Source organism: Protopterus annectens, chromosome 13.part0, assembly GCF_019279795.1.
Source record: "Protopterus annectens isolate FY-2018-M chromosome 13.part0, PAN1.0, whole genome shotgun sequence".
Taxonomy (NCBI): domain Eukaryota; kingdom Metazoa; phylum Chordata; order Ceratodontiformes; family Protopteridae; genus Protopterus; species Protopterus annectens.
Window position 1 is genome coordinate 1,362,659,200 of NC_056747.1, and position 15,829 is coordinate 1,362,675,028.

Sequence of the window (15,829 nt, forward strand, 5' to 3'; positions counted from 1 at the left end):
ATCTGTTAAATAAAGGTCTTAATTGGATAAAAACTAAGATGTGTAATGAAACTTATCATAAAAGTACAACATCATAGTAAGAAATAATCTAACAAACATCAGCCCTTAATGTTATTGTGAAAAATGAATCTATAGACAACTGATTTATGTCAAAAGTCCAGAGAGGAAGTTGCATTTGGCTACATCCACTAGTCAGAGAACTGTTAGAGTAGCTGTTGCCAATTATCTACATTACTCTGAATTACTCTGTATTCTGATAGTGCAGCATTTTTAAGCACCTTTACGCAAAGATAACTGAATTACTGCAGACAATGGCAACAACTGACCAGGTTTTGCCATAGTACATGAACACCCATTCACTGTCACTTAGCATTGGTGTGTGTGATGCCAATATCTGTGCAAATGCTGAGGACAAAAAGTGAAGACTTTCTTATGGGTCATTTCTTGCCATGTGTGTTGTTTGTGATTCTAATTTTTGACCAGACTAAATGTGTGAATAAGGGGTTGACAGGAAAGTGGTAAAATGAGGAGACAAGCAGAAGGGACTACACAGGAAAAACAGAGAAATTTGCAGGAAGGTAGTGGGAGAGAACCATAGCTATCCACTTCTTCACAACATAAATGTAAAAGTATAGACTGAATTTGTTGAATTTGGACTGTCAGCAAACAGGGAGGTGTCAACAACATGTTGTACACCCAATTGTACCAAATCAAGTGTGTCAAGAAGACACATAGCTAAAGTGGAGAGCTATGTTGGGATGTTATTTTTTGTGGGACATCTGCCCATTTTTAACTTTTTTATTTTTTTGCTTTCAAAGAGAGAGGAATGTTGGGGAAGGTGTTTAGAATGTAAGAGTCAGGTAGGAAGGTTAAGTGAGGAAGCAAGCACAGACAGACAGGACAAACAAGACAGACAAGCATGGTGATGGACACAAAAAGTTGGAGGACACCATGACTGTGGATAGGTAGGGAGCATTGGACATGTACCCATATCTAGCCTGAGAACAGTGAGAATCTAGTCCTCACCCTCAGAACTGATATTACTGTCTTCTGTCTTAGCTACTTCTGTCAGTGCTCAACATGGCATCATCTTGGCAATATGAGGAACCTGTTTTTGTATACTGCCAATCTGGGTACCTAGGCCCCTTTGCATGATACCCTCCACCACCCCTGTCAGCTCTTGGCAAGTGACAAAATCACCACCTCCACTACTACTACTACTCAGAGAGGGTACCACTGCACCAGCAGCCAGGGTAGAGCTACCTGACACAGATGGGGCAGATAGGGCAGGGGTTGTGGAGGCAGCGCTAACAACTTGGGACCCTGAGGTGCTGAAAACTGCAAAGGGGTGATGGGCCAAGCCGCAGTGGTCAGTCTACCTCTCTGTGCTGCATGTCAGTTTTGGTAAGCAGAAATGTGTGACAGCAGAACATTTTAAGCTATATAAAATATCCCCCCACCAAAAAAAAGAGAGAGAAGAGCTGAGGTGAGGCAAACAAGAGGGAATTAAATCCATGGCATATGACATGACTATATAATTTCAGAAAAGAAACAGTTTTGATTATCCAGTCTGTACACCTTTTTCACATCGAGGTATGATGGGAAGATCTTACCCTGTTGTACCATTAATCAACTGCACTGCTATGATATCATACATACAGCTATTTATTACAGTATTGACATATTGCATACAATTACATAGTGATTAGGCTTACAATAACACCTGATTTATGCTTACCCTGTGCCTCTCTGAGGTGATTTAACGTCTCTTGGTGTGTCTCCATGCTGACTGCAATGTCTTCAGTAGGTACAATAAAGAAGAAGAGACATGAAAGCAAATTGAATAACAGTGTTTTCTGTGTGCTGTATTCTACAGCTTTTAAGACAGATGGGTCAGCATACTTACACAACTGAGGGATGTCACCACTCCTAACCTCATCTTTCCATCAGCTAACAAGCTCTTTATTGAGCCATTTCAGGTCCCTACACTGGTGTTGACAACTCTCTCCATTGTGTAGGATGCCAGTTTCACTGGGAACAGCCTTAGCTAATCTGTTCCAAGCCTCAGTGTTATACTGAGACCCCCTGCAGCAGCATACGGCTGTAGCACTTCACAAGGAGTGCCACAAAAGTCCTGGACTCCTCAACTCACCACCTTTCTGCTCTAAATTCAGCACCGTCATCTCCAGTACCAGCCATGCCTGCAGAAGTTAAGCACCAACTCTATGTCTGAAATGGTGCCAAATTCCAGTCTCGCGTTTAACAGCTAGTGTGTAAACACACACAACCATGCCAACTGCATTTACATGATGGAAATCAGACAGAGCCATTGGCAAACAAAGAAGGAGGTATTCCACCAAACAGCAATGACGGTGTGAAAGCTGGCAGTGAGATGCTCAACCTATTCACACTTTTTCATATGGTCAACAGTGACATCCTTAATGGCTTGGCTTGATATCCTTGCTGTTTTGGAGGCTAAGTATGATGACTTTGTACATAACTTTCTGAAATTACACAGTAAAAATTTAGTTGATCAATGTGGGAATCAAACCAAAAGAAGAAATAATGCATACATTTCAAGGAAGGTAATTTATTTGTCAGTGCTATAGGACAACTCTCTTCCAGCCATATTCGTTAAAGATAAACTGCATTCGATATGAATAAATATATATTTCAGATAAGCTTATGTGTGTGACTTTAAGAAGTCCTGTGAAATGCATTCCCATGAAAGAAGCAGCATTATTGTTTGTAAATATATGTCAGATAGATAGACTTTCATGAGCTGAGTAATACAGGGTGGGGTATCATACAGTCTTCACTACACATACTGTCTGAAACACATAGTTGGGCTATGTGAAGGGGAAAAAGAAGATTTTCACTTAAGTATTCTGCTCATCATAAATATGCAAGTGCATTTTAATTCATTATCATAATTATGCTGCTTAAACAATTATACACATGTTCAAATGTGTTTCAAAAATAAATCATTAATGAGATATGCTACCTAGAAAATCTATTTATCAAAGCATTAATGAGACATTTCTTGCAATCAGCATAATTATGATAGACATTTTTAAGTGGTGTTACATCCCGGATCAAAGTGTTGTTAGAAATTGCATTCTGACACCATTTGTAAAAATAAGCATTACCTGGATTTGAACCTTGGACCACCTGTGTTCTGTCTCTAAAGTCACTGCACTTACACCTTGACGCTCAGAAACTGTCACAGAGCAGGTGGATGTTCTGCACAAAGTACTGTCCAGAATGTTAACATCAATGCACCACCACTACGCCTGTTTGCACTACAAAAGGCTGCTCGAATAAAGTTTTTCACATTTTTTCCTTAAGCAGGTAAGCTTGATTGCATGCCGCTCAGCAGTAAGCAAGTGTAGAAGGCAAGAAATAGAAAAAAAAGCACATGAAGTTCCGATGAAAGTAAATGATAAATCTTGAGTAGTAATTTCATGACTGCCTTCACACAGTAAGGATTTGAATCCCAGAACAACTTGGTTATGAGTCCAAAGTCACTGCATTTACAGCTTCTTCCACAGAAAGAGGTATACACATTATGTGCACATCACCTATTCATTAGTAAAACCTTGCAGTGGTGGCAAAACTATTTGCACTAAAGATTACAGAAATTAACTGGTTCTCTATTTCCTTCACCTGTGAGTGCTGTTTGTGCTCTGCTAAGTAGCAAGGAATTTACAAAGGCAAAATATATGTATATAACAATGTACATTCCACACAACAAAACACAAGCTGCATTTTAACATCCTCTGCAAACATTACAAGCAGCATGTAACTTCAAACTGGATTCAAACCATGTATCCACTTTCCTGTTTCTTTAAGCTAATTTCATTTACACCCTGTGCTACAATGATACTTAGGTGGGATGTAGAATTTCTTCTCTTACTGCTGTTAAGAGGGCTGTAGCAAAGTGCACCTGTGCCACTGTGAAATGTGCTAATGATAGCATGACAAATTACATTTTTCAGTCTGAAGCAGTGCCAGCCCAAAGTGTGCTTTGGCAAAATACATTCACATGAACACAATAAAAAAATTGTCAGTAGTCAAATGTCAGGAATAATAAGAAAATGCAGGATTGTGAAGTTTGCTAAATTTGTGCGTTACATCCTGATCATATACTCAGGAACTATACATTAACTCTGTCAGACAGCAGCCTATCTTGATTTCAACACTCAATTCAGTTAAATAACAACACACACCTTCTTTGCCACCCACACAGGCTTAGAGTAGTAATCAGAAAATGTACATACCATACAGATCTGACTTACAAGACCATCCAATCACAGATCCAGCAGTAGAAAGATAGAACATTTTCCTTTTTTATTTACTTTAACATGTCCAGATGGATGTGATATTGACAAATACTTTAGGACGATAATAGCCCACATCATATTAATGTAAAGTTGCCAACACTGCCAGCTATTTCTTCTATTTATTTTCTGAGCATCTTCCCATCCTCTCAGCTTAACTACAGAAATGTAACATCACAGGCATGTATTTGCTTATTTGTTTGAATGTGTAATACAGCTTATCAGCATTTCAGAAATATTTTAAGTAGAGGGGGTGGGCAGTGTGCTATTAGTACAACAATATCAATGTTAGTAAAGTTGTTCTCATAGCTATCAAACTGCTTCTACTTAAGTCTGTATGATATACACACTTCAGGGAGAAGAGTCTCTTCAGTATTGCTTTTTGCTGTACTCAGAGTAATCATTACCACTTGTAAGCCATTAGCAGCAATTGTCATTTCTCCTCCCTGCAATCCTAGGGCATGTGCTTGCAATCGTGTAGCACCTTACAGCATGTTTCTCTCTCCTATACCAAGCGAGAATTTTGTTACTCAGGAATGCTAATGAGTTCACACCTCATTTGAATCTTCACAGTGCTCAGAGGGCCGAATCTACACTATATGAAGGCAATGGTGTAACTATGGAAGTGGAAGCAGGAGAGATGGTTTTGATGTATATAGGCTGTTACTGGTATTTACTTGGATGAGTTTGTTTTACAAATTGCTGCACTATTTCATAAGATATGTTTGTCTTGTTAATAAATTGCTTACATTTTCATATTTGGCATACATTTCAATATGCATTACAAAAACATTTTTGATATGTTTGCATTTTTTTCATTCACTCCTGCTATACTGCACATATGTCAGTCCTTGCTGTGCTTTCTAAGTTAGTCAACAAATGTGGTTATATCAAAGTATTTTGTTACATTTTCTCTTAGAATTTCATCAGTTACTGCAGACATCTCTATTGTGTTTATTATCAATTTCAAGGGGTTGTGTGTGGGTGTAGCTAACGGAGGTGTTAGGCTTCTCAGATGTCCCATGGTAACCTCTACAACAGTGGAAAGACCAAAGGAAACTATCTGAGCAGCTGGACTTTGAATTTTTGCCTAGTTATTGATAATCCTGCCATCCAGTAGCCATTTACACAACTGCTGTCCTCATTACAAATACATTAACAGAATGGATGTGAAGCTAATGTATTACAATATTTATTTATTGGAGAGGGCCAAAAATGCCATTGGTGAACACCTCACATAGGTTCTGATTGATTACATTTATGACCAACAGTATGGAGATAGATCATTTACATTTACCTTTTTACACATCTGTTCGTATAATACAGATATGACACTTACAGTGACATTAATGCAGTTATGAGTCATGTGCTTTGGGGCTGTCTCTGTCCAGTGCTATCCATACACAGCCATTACATGGGTAAGTAAAGTTTGTCGACATCATATAGCATCACTTTTAATATTTGTATGTGCTTAGGTTATGTGTATTCCTTCGCTGATGAGTGTGTGAGTGTTATTGTCTGCCTCTTAGATGGTGTGTATGTGCTAACCTTTGAGTCTTAGGTGGTTAGTGTGTGTGCTATCCTTTGTCTCTTAGTCAGGGCAAGGTCATATTATGCATGTCTATATCTGCCAGCTCCCTCTGCAGCTGGAGGTTCTCCCCCAGAATCTCCAGAATCTTCATCTATATGTGCTGAAGGTGCTGGCCCTGCCTATGCTCCAGGATTGTGTTGTCCTGGCCCTTGCTGTCCCTGTTGCAGCTGTTTCCTCAGGATGATATTGTGTTACATGGCACAGATGCCTGGGTCATACTGTAGGGCACCTTGTGATGTGTCTAGACTGTTGAACACTGACTTTAGCACACCGGACACATGTTTTATGATGTTTCTAGTTTGAGTGTGGGTATAATTGCATCCTTTTCTTGTGGGTGTGTGTGCATTTCTGATGAGTGTCATGATCCATGGTTCCAGTGCATAACCTGCATCATCCAGTAAATTGCCTTGTGGAATGTGACATCCCTCCTCTGGGCCAGTGATCTAGGAGTCTCAATCCTCACCATTGACACTGGTAAGGGACATTCACTAGGAGCAAAAATACATACATGCAGTATTTTCAGATTCAGCTCTTGCACTAAGCACAACTTCCCTTAAGAGCACACAGGGAACATACTCCCATCATGGGGCTGGATTTCCCTGTCTCTCACCAAGCCCCAAATAGGACTCCCCACTGACCACAGCTGTAGAGTTGAGTCATCAGCTGAGTGTTCCAAACCAAGTCCTCCACCACCTTCTCTGTGAAATCAGTGTTCAGTGTCCCTGCTCCAAGTAGCTGACACTCACACTGTGTGTGTGTGTGTGTGTGTGTGTGTGTGTGTGTGTGTGTGTGAGAATCAAATGTCAAACACACACACACACACACCTGGAAAAGGCTGGCACAGATTTACCAGCTATGCTCCCTCTGCCCAGACTATAAGATAGATACTGCCACCAGAACACTCCAAAGCCAGCTAGCTACTGTAAGGCTCTTTAAAGAGTACCCAATTACATTGAGTGAAATTTATACTAATACCAATGGTAATATTGACCAAACAGCAAGGCTTTCAGGAGCGGCCACAGTGTCACCAAATAAATATAAGTACTCTCAAAGGTTAAAGTATTCTTAAAAAAAACAGCCACAATGAAAAGTTTAAATATATTTAATAATAAACAATAAAAGAATGCGAAAATACTTAATACCTCTTTACAATAAACACCAGAGTTTCAATCACGGAAAATATTAAAAATAACACCAATGGAAATGTTCACACAGATACAGAAAAACAATACTTGACTAATCTCACTATATTTTTCTGACTGATTAAAGAATTTCTGTTCCTTAGGTCACTTACTAGAGCAAGGCAAGATGATGCGGGTGAGTGCCTTCCTTCTTGTCAGGTTTCACAAACAGACTGCTCTGAGGCTTCTGTCTCATCTATTATTAAAATATCACTTCAGTGCTGAATTACAGAATGACATCATATACATCTGGTAACCTGAGTTCTAGTTCCCACACTACTCCCCTTTACTAGAAATTGAACCATAATCTAGCACATATGTGTCACCATACACACATATAGAGCTTTGTTAAGATGTGTTATAACATCTGGAAGCTATAAAACCATTTCAAAACTTCTACCCTTCCCGGGTAGCAATTAGTTCACCCCTAAGGACAATACAGTAGGATTCCTAGTCCTGTTTTTTCAGACATTTTGTCTCTGGCTGCAATCAGAACTGTAAGATACAATCTTTATGGCCTAAACCAGGTAGTTTAATTTCAGATTACAATACAGTCTGACATACAGGTGTATTTCTTTTCTGTCCAGCATGACCCACCGTTGGTACATTTTTAACCAAAGCAGCTTTACGAATACATTTTCAACACAAGCACCTGTACAAATCAGTTTGATATACAAATGACATATAATTCTTTCAAATATACAGATGATATCTTATTATTTACAAAACTACAGCTAGCTATGCACATCAACTGCCATACTTCTCCTGGCATAGATGGCAATACTTCACATTGTCACATGGAACATCACTCCTAACAAGCCTTGCATAAAACTGTGAGGTGTGCCATTTGTGTGAATCATGATAACTACCTGGATTTCCTGCACATACATTGAGGATGATTCCCTCCGGCACTGCAGACAACCTGGCAGTTGATTGGGTGGAACCCCTTCCCATTGATGTTATGTCCATACCTGTTCACCAGACGGGGCTCTTATTTCTATGTGAGTGCAGTCTGTGGCCCCTAAAACTTCACAAAACTGTGCTACAGCATAAAATTCCTCCACTGTTCTTGCTCACTCCTCTGGTGTGCATGGAAGATACATATACTCCCTTGCATGGTCTGGTATAGCATTAAGACATTGGTGCAATATTCTTGAGGCTGAGGCATGTGACACCCCTTGTACATCCTGTTTGGGTCTCTGAAATGTACCAGTAGCTAATATCCTTAATGCTACACATACCTTAGTTTCCACTGGTATAGGTTCTTCTCAATTTTCCCTGGAGCTGAGCTGGGGGCAGCAGAGGTTGCAGAGTTTCGGTAGTATTTCTACTTCTTCAATGTCATGCAGTCCATGATATGTTAAACAGGGTCTGAACATTTTTCTTCTCCTTGAATGTGGTCTATCAACAGCATCAGCAGAAGCGATTTGAGCCTGTTGCACATACACATGCAAAAGAGCAGTAGTAGGCCCTAACGTTGCTTTTTTTTTTTTTTTTGTAAAGTCTGGTGTTGCCTGTGGCCTGAGTAATTTTTAGAGGTGTGTCATGTTGTGAAATGAGCAAATGAGTGTTGAGTCATCTGCATATTGTATAAAGGAGGCCCATTGTGTGGATGTGTGGAGGGTGTTGGTGATAATGTTAAAGAGAAGGGAACCAAGGATAGCCTTGTGGTACATCGTTGGTGACTGGGAGGTAAGGAGAGAGGATGGAGTGCCATTTTGCTGACTGATACCTATTGGTCAACTAGCTTTTTAACTATAGAAGTGTGGGCTGAGAGAGACCTGATGAGGACATTTGAAGTAGAGGCTTGCTGTGACAAACTGTGTTGAAGCTTTAGACAAGTCTACAAATAAGGAGGAGACTAGTTTACCATTAACTCTAGCTTTATTGACAGTATCTATTTAGGTTAAAAAGGCAGTGCTGGTACCATGGGAAGGATGGAAGCCATGTTGTGTAGGGGATGGGAGTTCTCTCTGTGGGAGATAATCAACAATTGTTTTTGAATATATTTTTCAAGTATTTTGGAGAGGGTGGGATAAGATTGCTAAGGGTCTAAAGTTAGTGATGTCTGTTGAATTTCCTTCTTTGTGCAGAGTAAAACAATGAGTGAGAAGGTCACTGAAAAAACAATCAGTAAAAACAAAATGAAAACTCCAGCAAAGCTAGAATTTCCATTGAGTGACCTCTGAAACCTCTTGTATCAGAGGCACATGGGATATATGCACATGATCCCTATGAACATCAGGTGTTTCAGATAATTGATGATTCTGAATGCCCATGACTTGTTTCATCATTTTAATGGACAATTTCAAGCCAATAAAGCCAAACTGCACTAGCTGTGGATATGCATATTTCAGCCCTGTTATGACCTCATCAGCACAGCACAAGTAGAGTGTTTGACCAAGCATTAGAAACACAGGGTTGTTATACCCAGCTGATGTCCATTATCATCAGGGTCACTGCAAAAAAATCCCAAACAACAAACTAAAAAAATGAACGAGAAGGTCACTAAAAAAAAATCAGTAAAAACAAAATGAAAACTCCAGCAAAGCTAGAACTTCCACTGAGTGACTTCCCAAACTCAAACAATTAGCTGAAACACCTGATGTTCATAGGGTCATTTGCGTATATCCCATGTGCCTCTGATACAAGAGGTTTGAGAGGTCACTCAGTGGAAGTTCTAGCTTTGTTGGCGTTTTTCATTTTGTTTTTACTGATTGGTTTTTCAGTGACCTTCTCACTCATTGTTTTATTTTGCTGTTTGGGATATTTTTGCAGTGACCCTAATGATAATGGACATCAGCTGGGTATAACAACCCTGTGTTTCTAATGCTTAGTCAAACACTCTGCTTGTGCTGTGCTGATGAGGTTATAACAAGGCCAAAATATGCATATCCACAGCTAGTGGGGTTTGGCTTTATTGGTCTGAAATTGTCCATTAAAATGACAAAACAAGTCATGGGAATTCAGAATCACCAATTAGCTGAAATACCTGATGTTCATGGGGATCATGTAAATATATCCCATGTGCCTCTGATGCAAGAGGTTTGGGAGGTCACTCAGTGAAAGTTCTAGCCTTGCAGGAGTTTTCATTTTGTTTTTACTGATTGTTTTTTCAGTGACCTTCTCACTCATTGTTTTAGTTTGTTGTTTGGGATATTTTTGCAGTGACCCTAATGATAATGGACATCAGCTGGGTATAACATCCCTGAGTTTCTAATGCTTAGTCAAACACTCTGCTTGTGCTGTGCTGAGGAGGTCATAACAAGGTCGAAATATGCATATCCACAGCTAGTGAGGTTTGGCTTTATTGGCCTGAAATTGTCCATTAAAATGACAAAACAAGTCATGGGCATTCAGAATCGCCAATTAGCTGAAACACCTGATGTTCATAGGGATCTGCATATATTCCATGTGCCTCTGATACAAGAGGTTTGGGAGGTCACTCAGTGGAAGTTCTAACTTTGCTGAAGTTTTCATTTTGTTTGTGCAGAAGGATAATGTGTGACTTTTTCTAGAGAGAAGGCACATGGGATTCCTAGACTGACCTATTTATAAGGATTGAGACAGGGTAGGCAATGGCATCGGCTGCTATTTTAAAGTATTCGATTGGAAGGTCATCAGGTGAAGTACAGTATGGTTTGAGTAGTATTCTATAGGATGTGGGCACATGTTTGAAGGTGAAAGTGGATGTAGTGATACTTGGCTGCTAGGCAGGGATAGGATTAGATGTTGGGGAATCCTTGGTTAGAGATGCTATACTATCTATGAAATATGAGTTGAGCTGTATCACTGTTTCAAGTGATGAGTTATTGGGAGAGGGATTAGGGTGGAATTTATGGCTGGGATGCAACATTTCTTTAACGGCTATCCAGAATTTTTTAGGTTGTGTTTGTTATTATTTTGAAAGTTATTATGGTATGTTTTTGTCTTCATTAATCTGCTTTTATTACGAAGCATTCTGAAGTTTTCAAGCTATTGTGCTATTTTATATTTTTTGCCACTCTTTCCATGCTTTTTCTCTGTCCTGCATTGCATTCTACTCTTTTTATATAGCCAAACTGCATTATTTGTTTTAGTCTCTTCTTTCTTGGAATTATTGGTGTGTATACTGGAGGGTGGTCTAACAGGTTTGCCTGTCCATTTTAATGCGGTCCTTAGCGAGATTTCTGAGATACGTAAATGCATGAAATGTATTGTGTGCTCTGCTTTTATGCCAGCTTTCCAGTCTGTGTCTTTTTAAAGCATTTTTTTAGTTCCTTAAGTTAGCCATGATGCAGGATTTCATTTGATTAATTTTATTCGTACAGGAGCCAGGCTGTTAAGAATATCTAGAAAAAATTCATTAAAGTATAAAATGCTGGTATCACATGGCAAGGAGTTTAGTATGTTCCACTTATATTGGGTTAAAATATTGCAAATGGTGTGTTTGTTAAATGTTGTCATAGTATTTGGTATAAATTATGTTTTTGGACTGGGTAGAATAGTATCTGATGGTATGGAGGGAGGTAGTCATTTATTGTGTTCAGCAGGCATCTAGAATTTTGAATTGTTTTGGTTTGTTTGTAAAGCTGAGTATTGTCAAAGGAAAAATATACTTTAAAAATGATCAAAACATGGTCGGTTCAGGTTAAGGCACTTTAATCTTGCAGCAAGGAGACAAAAATGTGCTAATACTGAGTTTGTCTAACCAGAAACAGGAAATACTTTCATTTTTATACATTCTTAAACTGGTTATGTCCTACCATGCTGACGTAACAGATTACCACCTTTTTCATCATCATCTGCTGACCATCTTTCCCATGAATTTCTGCTGATTTATCAATTTTTATGTGAAACTTCCTGAGGAAAACAACATGACCTTGATTACTCCCAGTTAGATACATGTTAATGTTACCATTCAAGGTACTATGGCTAATTTAAGCACAATGCTAGCAGTTCATTTCTTTAACAATCCTTTGTCTACTTTATCTCTAAATTACTACAGCTGCAGAGGTTCCCATCCTCTGGACAGAGCTGTTTGTCTAAAATCATTACATTTATAACATAAGGCATTGTTCATTCATTCGCTTCTGACCTAGCAGATAAACACCTGCTTCTCAAGTACATTTCCACAAGGCATAAACATGAATATTGCTGTGCTAGCAGTTACTAGGTCAGAGGGCAACTTGCAAGTTTCAGAAAGCATACTGCAGTTTTCAAAAAGCATCTTTTTCAGTCTCATATGAAACTCAATTTGTATAAAATACAGTGTATGACAAATAGAATGAAAAGCACATTAAAATACTTGGCTATTAATTGGCATTAAGCATACACACATTAATACATATTTTTCTAACAAGTATCTGTTAGATTTTTTTATTAATTGTGGTGGTAGAAGTAATTATCTGTGGAAAGCCATATAAGTTAATCGATTCTGAGGGAGAATGCCAGTCTATATTGAGGTCGCCTAGTTTAGTAGTTTCTTGTTGAATACGATGAGATATCCAGTACAGAATATTTTTTACTGCTGAAATGTTATCAGGTGGAATACATAAGCTAAGATACACATGAGACTGTCTATTGTTTATTTTGAGGAGTTCCACACTGTTACATTCTGGGATCGGTAGGGGGAGTGGACTTATTTCTAACCATATTTTTAATAGCAAAACTACCAGCATATTTACTTTTCCCATTGAGCTTGAGTATATTAATTCCTGGGAGGATGACTTTATTATATAATATATCTTCTTTCACCAGGTTCCATTACTAATGGGCGTATCAAGGAACTAACTAGAGATGCACGAATGTCTTGGGCTTTGTTACATATGCTTCTAATATTCATGTTTTGGAGCAGGAGTTTGTATTCAGAGGTAGATGGGAAGTAGATTTAAACACATCTGTAGTTGTGTTGATAGGGGTTGCTGTTTAATGGGCCATGGTTGCAGGAAATTTCACCACTGAGTTGAATTATTGTGTATAAAAGTGTAGATGTATTTACACTTTCGCTTAAGTTTTATTCTAATTTTTTTCAGTAAGGACTTTGACTTGATGCATTTATAGTTGAAGAGGTCAGAGAAACAGCATGGTAGATGTAAGGTGATATTTTGTGTGAGATCTGAGGAGAGTTATGGTGTGGTAATATTTTTCAGTATGGGAGCTATACAATAACTAGTGAGGTAGATTATTGCTGTGAGTACAGAAAATAGTACCATATTGGTTAGAAAGCAACGTCAGTAGTGATGGTAACAGAATTAGATTAAAATTACTCTATTATATCTGGGCAAACTGATGGGATGAATAGAGAGTATTGCTAAGTAAACTATTTTATTTTTGATATATTCTAGACAGTCAGTGTTATCTAACTTGCTAAATGCATTCACTGCCTTGCCAGTGAGCAGAGCAGTTAAAACATTACTGATTACCTCTCATTTACTTGGTGGTGAATGCACAAATGTAATGACACACATATTCAAAGGTCCATACAGAATTGTCAGTCATTGCCCTTTTTATGCTGAGGAAACAATTTAGTATTGACCTTGGCATCCGGGACTGGGGTCTGAAGAAACAATTTAGCATTGACCTTGGCATCCAGGGCTGGGGACTGAGGAAACAATTTAGTATTGACCTTGGCATCCAGGACTGGGGTCTGAGGAAACAATTTAGTATTGACCTTGGCATCCAGGGCTGGGGTCTGAGGAAACAATTTAGTATTGACCTTGGCATCCAGGGCTGGGGTCTGAGGAAACGATTTAGTATTGACCTTGGCATCCAGGGCTGGGGTCTGAGGAAACGATTTAGTATTGACTTTGGCATCCAGGGCTGGGGACTGAAGAAACGATTTAGTATTGACCTTGGCATCCAGGGCTGGGGTCTGAGGAAACAATTTAGTATTGACCTTGGCATCCAGGGCTGGGGTCTGAGGAAACAATTTAGTATTGACCTTGGCATCCGGGACTGGGGTCTGAGGAAACAATTTAGTATTGACCTTGGCATCCGGGACTGGGGTCTGAGGAAACAATTTAGTATTGACCTTGGCATCCGGGACTGGGGTCTGAGGAAACAATTTAGTATTGACCTTGGCATCCGGGACTGTGGTCTGAGGAAACAATTTAGTATTGACCTTGGCATCCAGGGCTGGGGTCTGAGGAAACAATTTAGTATTGACTTGGCATCCAGAATTGGGGTTTCGCTCTTGCTAATTACAAAGACTGGACATCTGCTCATGCTACTGACAAAGACTGGACATCTGCTCATGCTACTGACAAAGACTGGACATCTGCTCGTTTTACTGACAAAGACTGGACATCTGCTCGTGTTACTGACAAAGGCTGGACATCTGCTCATGCTACTGACAAAGGCTGGACATCTGTTAGTGCTACTGACAAAGACTGGACATCTGCTCGTGCTGACAAAGACTGGACATCTGCTCGGGCTACTGACAAAGATTGAACATCTGCTTGTGCTACTGACAAAGACTAGTCATCTGCTCGTGCTACTGACAAAGACTGGACATCTGCTCGTGCTACTCACAAAGACTGGACATCTGCTCGTGCTACTGACAAAGGCTGGACATCTGCTCATGCTACTGACAAAGGCTGGACATCTGTTAGTGCTACTGACAAAGACTGGACATCTGCTCGTGCTACTGACAAAGACTGGACATCTGCTCATGCTACTGACAAAGACTGGACATCTACTCGTGCTAACAAAGAGTGGACATCTGCTCGTGCTGACAAAGACTGGACATCTGCTCATGCTACTGACAAAGACTGGACATCTGCTCGGGCTACTGACAAATACTGAACATCTGCTTGTGCTACTGAAAGACTGGTCATCTGCTCGTGCTACTCACAAAGACTGGACATCTGCTCGTGCTACTGACAAAGACTGGACATCTGCTCATGGTACTGACAAAGACTGGATATCTGCTCGTGCTATTGACAAAGTCTGGACATCTGCTCATGCTACTGACAAAGACTGGACATCTGCTCGTGCTACTGACAAAGACTGGACATCTACTCATGTTACTGACAAAGACTGGACATCTGCTCGTGGTACTGACAAAGACTGGACATCTGCTCGTGCTACTGACAAAGACTGGACATCTGTTCATGCTACTGATAAAGACTGGACATCTACTCGTGCTACTGACAAAGACTGGACATCTGTTCATGCTACTGCTTCTTTTCTCACTCCTTCTCAGTCTCCTGCATAATTACCACTTCAGGGTGCCGCTTACTTTCCTCCTCTTCAAGTTTCACTCTTTTATTCCTCCCACTCCTTTTTATCAGTCTCCAGGTATTTCCTGTCCTCTTCAAGCTGTAGTTTCTACAGTTTAAGCATATTTCAAGATAATCTCAGGGCATTTTGCTGCATGCTGCTTATTTCCTGCCCTGCAAGGCTGTAGCCAGAATCAGTGGACTGCATTCAACTTCACACAAAGCAACTATCAACTCATTTGTAGTCAGACCAGGATGAGGGAGTTCCTTTGATTTATACTTTTTTTTAACCAGTTGTTCCATGGACATTCTAAGGAACAATGAATGCCCACTTGAGAATCACCCACCAACAGCTGTCTAATCCTGTGTGGTAGGTAAAGGCTCCTTCTTCTGTTTGTTTGTTTATTTTTTAGGTACAGCAGGAGAAGATACCAGAGTAAGTATCCATTCTGTAGCCAAGCAGGAAGCCTAACTGCAGGTAAGCATTACTGGAAAGAGCCAGTCAGAAGGCAGCAC